Source organism: Triticum dicoccoides, chromosome 3A, assembly GCF_002162155.2.
Source record: "Triticum dicoccoides isolate Atlit2015 ecotype Zavitan chromosome 3A, WEW_v2.0, whole genome shotgun sequence".
Lineage (NCBI taxonomy): Eukaryota > Viridiplantae > Streptophyta > Magnoliopsida > Poales > Poaceae > Triticum > Triticum dicoccoides.
Genome location: NC_041384.1, coordinates 166,883,210 through 166,896,240, shown reverse-complemented (window position 1 = coordinate 166,896,240; position 13,031 = coordinate 166,883,210).

Genomic DNA, 13,031 nt, shown 5'->3' with positions numbered 1-13,031 from the left:
GGTAGGATTTTTATAACTTAGGCGAGCACAGGGCTGCAGCTAAGCCCCCGAGTGGAAGGCTGGCTTACCACTCGGTAGGATTTTTATAACTTAGGCGAGCACAGGGCTGCAGCTAAGCCCCCGAGTGGAAGGCTGGCTTACCACTCGGTAGGATTTTGATAACTTAGGCGATTGCAGCTAAGCCCCCGAGTGGAAGGCTGGCTTACCACTCGGTAGGATTTTTATAACTTAGGTGAGCACAGGGCTGCAGCTAAGCCCCCGAGTGGAAGGCTGGCTTACCACTCGGTAGGATTTTGATAATTTAGGCGAAACAGGTTCGCAGCTAAGCCTCCGAGTGGGAGTCTGGCTCGCCACTCGGTAGGATTTTTACAAACTTAGGCGAAACGGATTCGCAGCTAAGTCACCCACTGAGGGGGAATTTTATTGGACAACAATAAAAAGCGACAGAAATTATGGAGGGACTATGACACTATTATTTTGAGGTCCATGAACTACAGAAGTACTTTATTGCAACTCATCCGAGTGATAAAACTTAAGTGTAAAATGGGCGGAGTAGTTCCACGTTCCAAGCTCGGGGCTCGTCGATATTATGCTTGACGTTGTAAAGACGGTACGCCCCGTTGTGGAGAACCTTGGTGACGATGAAGGGGCCTTCCCAAGAAGGAGCAAGCTTGTGTGGTTTGTGCTGATCCACTCGAAGAACCAGATCTCCTTCCTGGAAGGCTCGACCTCTCACATTTCTGGCGTGGAAACGACGCAAATCTTGTTGGTAGATGGTCGACCGGATCAGAGCCATCTCTCTTTCTTCCTCTAAAAGGTCGACTGCGTCTTGCCGTGCTTGTTCAGCCTCTGCTTTGTTGTAGATTTCAACTCGAGGAGCATTGTGGAGAAGATCACTCGGCAAGACTGCTTCAGCTCCGTAGACCAAGAAGAATGGAGTTCTTCCGGTCGACCGATTAGGTGTGGTCCGCAGTCCCCAGAGTACTGAGGGAAGTTCGTCGACCCAAGCTCCAGCCGCGTGTTTGAGATCACGCATCAGTCGAGGCTTCAACCCCTTAAGAATCAGTCCATTAGCTCGCTCTGCTTGTCCATTCGACTGCGGATGGGCGACTGAAGCGTAGTCGACCCGTGTGCCCTGGGAGTTGCAGAAAGCTCTGAATTCCTCTGAGTCAAAGTTCGACCCATTATCCGTAATGATGCTGTGTGGGACTCCATATCTGAATATTAGTTCCCTGATGAAGCTAACAGCAGTACCGGTGTCAAGGCTCTTGATTGGTTTAGCCTCGATCCACTTGGTGAACTTGTCGACTGCCACCAGTACATGCGTGAAGCCACTTCGTCCTGTTCTCAAAGGACCGACCATGTCCAATCCCCATACTGTGAAAGGCCAGACGAGTGGGATGGTCTTCAGAGCTGACGCAGGCTTGTGTGACATATTTGAGTAGAATTGACATCCCTCGCACTTATCCACTATCTCTTTTGCCATCTCATTCGCCTTTGGCCAGTAAAATCCGGCTCGGTATGCTTTGGCCACGATGGTCCGAGAGGACGCATGATGACCACAGGTCCCCGAGTGAATATCATTGAGGATGAGTCGACCTTCTTCTGGTGTTATGCACTTCTGACCAACTCCAGTCGCGCTTTCTCTGTATAATTGTCCTTTGATTACGGTAAAGGCCTTAGATCGACGGACGATCTGTCGAGCCTCTTCCTCATCCTCCGGGAGCTCTTTCCTCAGGATATATGCGACATACGGAATCGTCCAGTCGGGAATGACCACCAAAACCTTCATGATCAAGTCGACCACCGCTGGGACTTCAACCTCAGTCGGATCTGTGGCACTCTTGGGCTGTGGAGTTTCTTCGGTGAAAGGATCTTCTTTGACTGACGGAGTGTGTATATGCTCCAAGAACACACCACTCGGGATGGCTTCTCTCTTGGAACCTATCTTTGCTAGATCATCAGCTGCTTGATTTTTCAGTCGGGGTATATGGTGGAGCTCCAACCCCTCGAACTTCTTTTCCAGCTTCCTCACTGCACTGCAGTATCCAGTCATGGCTGGGCTTCTCACGTCCCACTCTTTCATCACCTGATTGACCACTAAATCCGAGTCGCCATAGACCATCAGGCGACGGACGCTGAGTGAAATGGCCATGCGCAACCCATATAAGAGGGCTTCATATTCTGCCTCATTGTTGGAGGAATCAAAGTGAATCTGGAGCACATATCTGAGCTTATCTCCTCTGGGGGAAACCAGGACAACCCCAGCACCGGAACCATTCAACATCTTCGAGCCATCAAAAAACATGGTCCAATGCTCCGAGTGAACTTCAGTCGGCTGCTGCTGTTCAATCCACTCGGCAAGGAAATCTGCTATTGCCTGGGACTTAATGGCTTTCTTTGCCTCAAACTTGATATCAAGGGGAAGAAGTTCAATCGCCCATTTGGCCACTCGACCCGTTGCATCCCTATTGTGCAAAATCTCTGATAGTGGAGCGTCACTGACGACTGTGATGGAATGATCAGAGAAATAATGAGCAACCTTCTTTGTGGTCATGTATATCCCATATACAAGCTTCTGATAATGAGGATATCTCTGCTTGGATGGAGTCAAGACTTCAGACAAATAATACACTGGGCGCTGAACTTTGAGAGTTTTTCCTTCTTCTTCCCGCTCGACCGTGAGCACAATACTGACGACTTGTCCTGTGGCTGCGATATAGAGCAATAGAGGCTCTTTGCTGATTGGAGCAGCAAGCACCGACCGGGTGGAGAGCAGAGCTTTTAGCTCGGCAAACGCTGCATCAGCTTCTGGAGTCCACTCGAACTTGTCTGTCTTCTTCATCAGTCGGTAAAGAGGTAATGCCTTTTCACCGAGTCGTGAGATGAATCGACTTAATGCGGCCAAGCATCCAGTAAGTTTCTGGACGTCGTGCACTCGCACAGGGCGTTTCATTCGGGGAATAGTGCCAATCTTTTCTGGGTTAGCGTCGATTCCCCGTTCGGAAACGAGAAAACCGAGTAACTTGCCACCAGGAACTCCAAATGTGCACTTTGATGGATTGAGCTTGATATCATACCTTCTGAGGTTGGCAAATGTTTCGGCGAGGTCAGCGAGCAGGTCGGAACCTTTTCGTGACTTGACAACAATATCATCCATATAAGCTTCCACATTCCGACTGATTTGAGTGAGTAGACACTTCTGAATCATTCGCATGAATGTGGCTCCGGCATTCTTGAGGCCGAATGGCATGGTGATATAGCAGAAGCACCCGAATGGAGTGATGAAAGCTGTTTTTACCTCGTCGGGTCCGTACAGACGGATCTGGTGGTACCCGGAGTAGGCATCTAAAAAAGATAGCCTCTCACATCCCGCGGTCGAGTCAACAATTTGATCTATGCGAGGGAGAGGAAAATGATCTTTTGGGCAGGCCCGGTTGATGTGCTTGAAATCAATGCACATTCGTAGCGACTTGTCCTTCTTAGGAACCATGACGACATTAGCGAGCCACTCGGAGTGGTATATCTCTCGGATAAATCCTGCCGCCAACAGTCGAGCCACTTCTTCGCCAATGGCTTTTCTCTTCTGGACGGCGGACCGCCGAAGATGCTCTTTGACTGGTTTTGCAGATGAGTCGACTCTTAGGCGATGCTCAGCCAGTCCCCTGGGAACACCTGGCATGTCAGCGGGCTTCCATGCAAAAATGTCCCAGTTCTCACGGAGGAACTGGATGAGCGCTTCTTCCTATTTTGGGTCGAGTGTTGTGGAGATGCGGGTCGGAGCTGCTTCGGGGTCGGTCGGGTGAATGTGAACAGGCTTCGTCTCATCGGACGACTGGAAAGCAGACTCTGTGGCGGGCTTCTTGGATCGCAGCAAGTCACTCGGATCTGAGTTTTGCTTGTATTCTTCGAACTCGACCGCTGTCACCTGGGAATCGGCGATCTTGGAGCCCTTCTGAAAGCACTCTTCTGCCTTTTTCCGATCACCGGTGACAGTGATCACTCCTTTGGGGCCGGGCATCTTCAATTTGAGGTACACGTAACATGGTCGAGCCATGAACCGTGCGTAAGCTGGTCTCCCCAAAATGGCATGATATGCACTCTGAAGATCCACGACCTCAAACGTCAACTTTTCTTTGCGGAAATGCTTCGAATCACCAAACACTATGTCCAAAGCTATCTGGCCGAGTGACTCGGCCTTCTTCCCGGGTATAACTCCATGAAAGCTCATGTTGCTAGTGCTCAGTCGGGACATCGGAATGCCCATACCTTTCAATGTGTCCGCATACAATAAGTTCAGCCCACTTCCGCCATCCATCAGCACCTTTGTGAGTCGAGTGCCTTCGACAACTGGATCGACCACCAAAGCTTGCCTCCCAGGGGTGGCAATATGAGTCGGGTGATCAGATTGGTCGAATGTGATGGGTGTTTGAGACCACTTCAGATAATTTGCCTTTGCGGGGGCAACCATGTTCACCTCTCGGTTAATCACTTTCAGTCGACTTCTGCTTTCCACATCTGCAAAGATCATCAGAGTGGAGTTGATATGCGGATATCCTTCCTCACTGTCCTCCTTGTCTTCGGCCTTGTCCGACTCCTTCTCCTTGTCCTTAGGCTGTTTTCCCTGAAACTGCTGGATCAGGAGTCGACATTGGCGAGTGGTGTGCTTCGGGTAAATGATATTTCCCTCTTCGTCTTTCTTCGTGTGAATGTGACATGGCATATCCATCACGTCGTTCCCTTCTTTATCCTTTACCTTCTTGGGGTTCCAGGATCCTTTCGGTTTCCCCTTAAACTTTCCTTGAGTCACGGCCAGAGCCTCTCCAGGAGCTGCCGGTTCAGCCTTCCGGTTCTGTTTCCGACTGGTGTTTCCTTTTTTCGACTGACTCGGCTTATGCTTGCCGCTTCGGAGTCGGTCTCCTTCTTCGCCGTTGGCGTACTTGGTAGCAATGTCCATCATCCGACTCAAGGTCATGTCACCGGTTCGACCAAACTTCAAACTCAGTTCTCTGTTCTTGACGCCGTCTTTGAAGGCGCAGACTGCCTGATGATCGGACACATTCTCCACAGTGTGGTGCAAAGTGATCCACCTCTGAATATACTCTCTGAGAGTCTCATTAGTTTTCTGCACGCAGACTTGCAACTCTGTCAATCCAGCTGGTCGCTTGCAAGTTCCTTCAAACGTCCTGACGAACACTCGGGACAGATCTTCCCAAGTGTAAATGCTGCTAGGAGGTAATTGAGTCAACCATGCCCTGGCAGAACCTTCCAGCATGAGGGGCAAGTGCTTCATGGCCACTTCGTCGTTCCCACCACCAATCTGAACTGCCACTCGGTAGTCTTCAAGCCAAGTTTCAGGCTTTGACTCACCAGTGAACTTGCTGACTCCTGTTGCCAACCTGAAATTGGGAGGGATAACTGCGGCTCTGATAGCTCTGCTGAAACATTCAGGACCAGAAACATGCACTCGACTGCTTGTGGGTACATCTCTGTCGAGTCCACCTCGATGGGCTCTGTTCCGGTCAACCAACCCTTGCACGATAATGGATCGCGCGTCGAAGCCTGTTTCTCTGGGATCGACTGGAATCATGTGCCCTGTACTGTACTGACGCCTATCATCTGGCTGCCGAGGAGCGTAAGACCCACCCCTCGGAGGGGAATAGGGCACTCGACGCCTATCATCTCGGTCGAGTCTGTCGCCATATTGATCTCGCCGATTCTCGCGCCCTTCACGCCGCGAAGGCGATCTGGGGCTATGCGCCGACTGAACCGTATTCACAGTGACGGATCGACTGTGAATTCTGTTGCGCGACTGAGACACGGCCGAATTCTGATCTCCTGCTGCCCGGAGTAGATCCCTGATCTGCAACAAACCTCTGCCAGCTTCCGACTGCGAAGGCTGGATGGACTCTGCTATACGGGTCGCAGCTGCTAGATTCTGAATTGGGGTTCGATATACCTGAGTCGGCGGGAAGAGTTGACGTCGACTGGTGTCGGGAACTCGTTGCCGCGCGCGCTCGTCGAGTGCTCGCTGAAGGTTCTCCAGTCGAGTGCGCTCGGCCAAATTGGCCAGACGCGCCTCCTCCAAGGCACGAGCCTCGGGGGTTTCTCCTGCGATGGGAATACGCAGGGGATCCTCGTTCCTGCAGCGAAGTTCCTCTCTTTGCAGAGAGTCGAGTGGCTCGGGCTGGTACTCTTCGTAGCCTCGTGTAGGGTCGCCGCCGTCACCTGCTCCACCACCACGGGCGAAGCCAGGGGGACTGTGGGGCCCGTCGACCATCAAGATTTCCGCCGCTGGATCACTGCTACCGCACTCGGATGCAGTCTCTACGGAGCCAGTCGACTGATCGAACAAGCCGTAGAGAGGTTCGTCGGGCTCGATTGCCGCAACTTGGGTGGTGGCCGATTGGCGAGCCACCGCGTGCCTCACCCATCGCTGAAGCCTCGACCGGCCTGAGCGCTTGCGCTGGCGGGAGACCGGGAGGGTGGACGATAAAGGAGCCGACCGATACTGGGTCGACGGTTGCCGCAGCAGAACGCCACGGACACATGCGTGAAAATGCGTCGCACCGCGGACGGGGAGCGCATCCACGTCGAGTGGAGCCTCCTGGAGCCATGCGGAGTCGTCGGCGATGAAGGTGAGAGTGCCGAGACGGATCTCTTGACCCCCGACCAAAACTCCAGCAGACACCATGATGAAAGTACTCGGAAGAATCGCAACTTTCTCCACAAAATCGCTAAAACACCTGCCCCACGGTGGGCGCCAACTGTCGTGGTTCTAAGCCTGACAGTAGAGTGGGGGGTAGGTATGGAGAGGCAAGGTCCTAGCTATGGAGAGGTTGTAAGCACAAAGGATGTACGAGTTCAGGCCCTTCTCGGAGGAAGTAACAGCCCTACGTCTCGGAGCCCGGAGGCGGTCGAGTGGATTATGAGTATATGAGTTACAAGGTCCCGAACCCTTCTGCCTGTGGAGGAGGGTGGCTTATATAGAGTGCGCCAGGACCCCAGCCAGCCCACGTAGGAGAGGGTTTAAGGTGAGTTAAGTCTGGGGCGTTACTGGTAACGTCCCACATAAAGTGCCTTTACTATCATAAAGTCTACTTGATTACAGGCCGTTGCAGTGCAGAGTGCCTCTTGACCTTCTGGTGGTCGACTGAGTCTTCGTGGTCGAGTCCTTCAAGTCAGTCGAGTGTGTCCCTCGTTAGTCGACTGGAAGGCGACTTCTTCTAAGGGTGTCCTTGGGTAAGGTACTTAGATCAGGTCCATGACCCTACCCTAGGTACATAACCCCATCACCGGCCTCTACTTAAAACCATGGGGTCCCGAGCACATCCGACCCCATCACCTCATGCACCACCTACTTAACTAGGCAATTTCATTTCCCCAGCAGCTCTATAGCCATTGCTCCCCCCTTCCATCAACCTAGTGTGAGACCAAATGTCTACTGCACTTTCAGTTGGGAGCTCTCTCCCCCACGCCTCCTCCGGATTGAACGCCCCGCAGGTTGCAACCGTCGTTGCTGGCCGCAATCTTCCACTAATCGTAGTACCTTCAGATGGTGGAGTAGAAAGCGATGGATTCCATATCGATTGTTCAGCACAGAGATCCACACAGGAGGTAAGTTCTATGTACTTTGCTGTTGTTCCTCCATTATTCAGACCTGGTATTCATCAACGCGAGCTAATATCCCCCTCCATGCATGCAGGATTCGGTGAACGCCAGAGCTGATGGGCCTTGGACCAGTGCAGATGAAGTTGAACAAGATGGCGACATGGAAGTGCAGTCGAGGATAGCGGCAATCGAAGAGGTGGGCGAGTACGATCCAGAAAATCATTTCTCCACCAACAATGACGCTGCAGCTGAAGCAGAGGAAGATACCTACACTGCATCGAAACACGAGTGGGAGGAAGACACGAACGACAACCCGGATGACGAGTCCAGATCCGCTAAGCGAGCAAGGATCGATGATCCGGACTACTAGTTTGGCCAATAAAATAGAATTAATCATCTACCGGATCGTACTCAACCACCTAGCAATAATTTAGTTCAGTTGTGTGTCCTTTTGTTTCCCTGTAGTCCAGTTCGTAGTTCTCTGCCTCTGTGCGCCTTGTTTCTCGCTTAGAAAAGGATGTAATCACGCTTCATCATCTCCGCATGTCAAAATTAAAAATTAGTACTCTGGTTAATCACTGATCCCTTGCTTTGCCGATTATAGATAATAACTATTAATGATAATTAATTGTACATGCAAAAAATGTGATGCATACATGAAAGATTATTTAAACTCTAGATTAAAAACCAAAATTCACTCCGTACGTGCCATGTGTTGTTGATCCTGAAATATGTGGACAACAAAAGAAATGAATGCGATTAGCAAAAACAGTGTATAATTAGCAAAAACAGTGTCACAGTAAACTACGACCGAACATGCATCTACACTGCTCTAGGGATCCACGCGTCCTTCATTTACTAAAAAACAAAAGTCATAGCAAAATCTGCTGCTACCAAAAAAGCCCATTGCCCCACTGGCAGGGGCATGTTATCAGCCATACAGGTGGGCCCAAAAAGAAAATTGTCCATGACATCTAACCGACAGTAGTTGCGGACATGCACATATCTAAGTGCTCGGTTGCGAGTGGGCACACCCATGCTTCCAATCCTGGTTAGATTTGGCATACACTGGTAGGACAGGTTCGACACGTGACCTGCTTGTGTAGTGATAGCTACAGTATGGAAGGACCACAAACAGTGAGTGAGTGAGGCTTTTCCAAAAACATGCATGCGCATGGCCATGGTTTTTGTCCCTGCCCATAGAGGTTCGACCAGATTGAAAAGTCCACAACATGCAACCACTTCACTTTCGAGCCAACACCTGTGTACATCTCTCTGATAATCCTCCATCCAGCTCACTCCACCATGGGCGCGCATCATCGAGTCAATTGCAATAATGCATGTCCTCCCTTGGCGCTTCGGTGATACAAATGAGGCAAAGGGCAACCCGATGGCACGTTGAATTCCTGGTAAGCATGTGAATACGCAATCGCCAAACAAGACTAGCGGGACCCATACTGCAAATAGATGAGCTGCCGCGTGCCCTTGCCAGTCCAGTCCACTGTGGAACTGCCATTACTCCACCACACGCCTTCCTGTTTATCCCCTCCCCCCTTCTTCATCTGTCCGCAAAATCTATCTTATCTCTATGTGTGCATCGACCCATTCTTACTCCTCTACTTACTTCACTCCATACAAAAATCCTCGTGTTGCGCAAGGCATTGCCTCCCTACGTGCTTGGCTGTGGTATAGAACACTGGCCGGCGCTGGCTTAGGTGAGTTCATATCACGCATTTCCGTCATATATTTTGTAAGAAATTTTCCCTTGGATCTTGATTCGGTACACCACATCTAAATCTGATGTTTTGTTCAATCATCCATAAATCTCAGCTCCGGCCGCGTGGTGTCGTTGATCAAGCCATGCCACCTTTGGAAGAAGACGAGGTTGGCGATGGGACAGAGTGTGGATCCAACAGCAACAAGAAGGAAAAGAAATGCAGGCTCAGGAGGAGTGAACAATCAGTCCCGCATGTCGCTGACGTTGTAGCAAGACAAGATGACCGCCGCAAGCCCTCACCAAAGAAGAAGCAAGGCGGCGGCCGCGGCCAAAGAAGCTGACCGGCTTAGAAGGTTCTGACGGCTCAAAAATCCCAACTGTCCGATGCAGCTTCAACACCGGTCAGGTGACGAGCATTTCTCCCTTCTGGTACCCTGCCTTGTAGCCTACCGGCTTGGCCACGCTAATCACTGCTTGAGCATCTGGTGGTGGAGACAAAAAAATGTATTGGACTGTACTTAGATGCATAGTTCCCAAAAATAGAACCATGACATTTCCTGATAAGCAAGTTAGATGCATGACTGTCAGCGACGTAGAGCTCATAACCGGCATAGAGTCTGGTCCCATTCCCGTCCCAGATCACCTATCCACATCTAACAGACTTGAGACTCTATGGGGCGATCAAGATTTTCTTGGCCTCAAGAACACAGCCATCGGATCAATAGAAGTAGAGGATCTAGTTGATGTAATCAACAAGATAGATCCACGCACAAAGAACAAGAAGCAACTTGAGGTCGCAAATGTTGCATATACTTTGCTTGTGTGTGCCACCATGGTTGCTCCAAAATATAATGGGCCAGCCGTGCCGGACGAAGTGCTGACATGTGTGTTGGATCCAACGAAAATCAACATGTAAAACTGGGGTGAGTACCTGCTTCGGAAAGTCATGGAGAGTGCAGAGAAAGCGCTGAAGCTTTCTGATGATAATGCCAAAATCTGCATGGTGGGAGGGTTTCAGCTTTTCCCCCAGGTACGTGATAGATTTGCTTGCATGCATGTCGTTGTCTCTTGCTCTGTTCTCTTTTCCAAAGCATGTCGTTGTCTCTTTCCCTGTTTTCCTTTCCCTGCTCATACTAATTGCTCATGTCTTTTCTGCACACATGGCCAGTTATTCTTTGTGGAGTGGATGGATTTCAAAGAGCACAACCTGAACGACAAATTGTGGCCGTGCATCTCAGCTTACACAAATGACAAACTCAAAGAACTGTTTAAATTAGCAAGGAAATCCAAAAATCATTTCAAGGTAATCTGAAAAAAGACACTCTGTTTTTTGAACTCACATCACTTTATTGTTTTCAGAGTACATCTACAATCCTGTTTCACATTCAGTACACATGACTGCTTACAGATAAAAAGAATCATATATTTGTTTGAGAAGTAAAACTAATATACACTCTTTTTGTTCATACAGACAAAAAGCATTGAGACATACAAAGCAAAGCATTGGCAACTGCATCCAGTGCTCCGTCAGGAGCGTTCATTCTCAATTGCTGCAGCCAAAGCTGCTGCCACATAGTATGTCAATGATTTAGTTTGTCCAAGAATCCGAGATGCAGTTCTTCATTTTGCAACCAACCACATGCCACCTGGGAAGAAACTGACAGTCGAGCATTACAAGAGATGCCTTTCCCTTGCTCTCCAGATTTTCAACAGGATTGATGCAGGCTCAAATAATTTGTCTAACGAGTTTTTAGGCATGCTAATAGCTGCAGAAAAAGCCGAGACAAAAAACAAAAGACCTTCTCGAAGACTTCCTGAGCCAATAAGCATAAAACTCCAAACTTTTGATGGTTAGACCCGATTCATATTTGTACTTCCTCTTTTGTATCCTTGTTTTTGTATAAACCACATTCTCTTGACTTGGTAAATCAATTAAATAGGATGCAGCATGGATATCCAAGATGGTGGAAAGACATTGGCAGAAACTCATAACGGGGGACAAGATTGCAATGCAAACATTATACAAGAAACCGTCCTGAGCTCTTCTACAGCACTTGACATCACCCGTGAGTAGCGTTGCATGCCCTTGCTTTCAGCAAAAACGCATGAATTACACATTCATAAACTGATAATTATAAATGTTCCATATAACCAGCTCTTCAGATGCAAGCCCCCTCAAACCAAAGATCGACAAATGACTTTGACACTTCACTTGGCCAAGAGCCAGGTCTGCTATCAACCAGCACCTAAATTTACTTGCACATAATATCTCTTATGTACCTTCTGTTTTGTATTTCCATATTAATCACATTCTCTTAACATGGTCATTCCATTGAATAGGATGCAATATGCACATTGAAGATGACAGAAAAACATTGTCAGCAACTCATGAGGGGGCACATCACTGCAATCCAAACATTACAGAAGAATGCATGCCAATCTCCTCTACAACATTGAATGTCACATGTGAGTGGCTTAACATACCCATGCTTTTCGTAGAAAATACATGATCTATAAAAACATTAATTCATGATCATACCTTTTTCATGAAAAACAGCACTTCAGATGCAAGTGTCCTCAGACAATATGATGGGAAACGACTGTGCGCCTTCGCTTGTCCAACAACCAGGTCTGCTACCAGCAACTACCTAAATTTTCCTGCTGATAATTTTGTTAGCCACTCCATCAAACTGATGGCCTGCTTTCCTTTGCAGAAAATATATCACCTAGATATACAAAACACCTGCTGCCGCACTGCCTGCCCCAGGACGGCTAGTGCTCCAAGATGATACTGCCCCACTGGCACCTCGTGCTCTCCTATTCAACACTACCTCCATCGCTGATGATTCGTCTATTCTAGGTCACACACCTTCCCCTCATCTGCACTTGATTTCTATTTTCCCCCAGCAAACTTACAGATACTCTGCTGCTAACATTTCATCAGATGACACTCCTGAACAAACAAGATTCCCATCACCCAAGTGCCCACGCACCCCCTTCCACGACCGCAGCCAGAGCTACACTGATAGCATGTCTGATTCACTTGGTTGGACTAGCAAACGACCGCGGACAGAAGTTACAAGAAATTTGGACTACAAAAAGCAAAAAACAGAGCATATATCGGTACTCCTGTCACAAACAAAGAATCTTCAAGGCATAACACCACCAAGTATCCAGTCTGTTGCTGCTAACTTAAATATTGAAAAGAATGACTCGGTTCATGCAGGTAGAATGTACTTTGTAATCAGTCAAGCTATATCATCCCATGAATGTTTTCATCTTTACCTAATAGTAGTTCACTGTGTTTCAATTCATTTCGGATATATGGTTCTCCAACCCAGACAGAATGAAAGATCCAGTACTGGCTTACAAACGTCGCCAGCCAACAACTACACCTCGGGCTTCAGGTGAGATTCGAAGAAAAAAAATTGATTCCATCGCTGAATGTAGGGAGTACAACTCAAGAATCTGGACTAACAAATGTTATTTCCTTGTCTCCAAAGCTGTCAAACCATTCAAGTGTACCACATCTACAAAAACCAAGAAGCGAGATGTTGTATCAAGTACAACTCCTTTTGTTCTGCAAAACTCAAAAACTCCATCGGGTATGATCATGTCTCACATAGCAAACATATACACTGCATATATTTCAACTCCTATTGTCACCAATTGTGTTCCACACTCTTTTTTACGTGATTTCCTA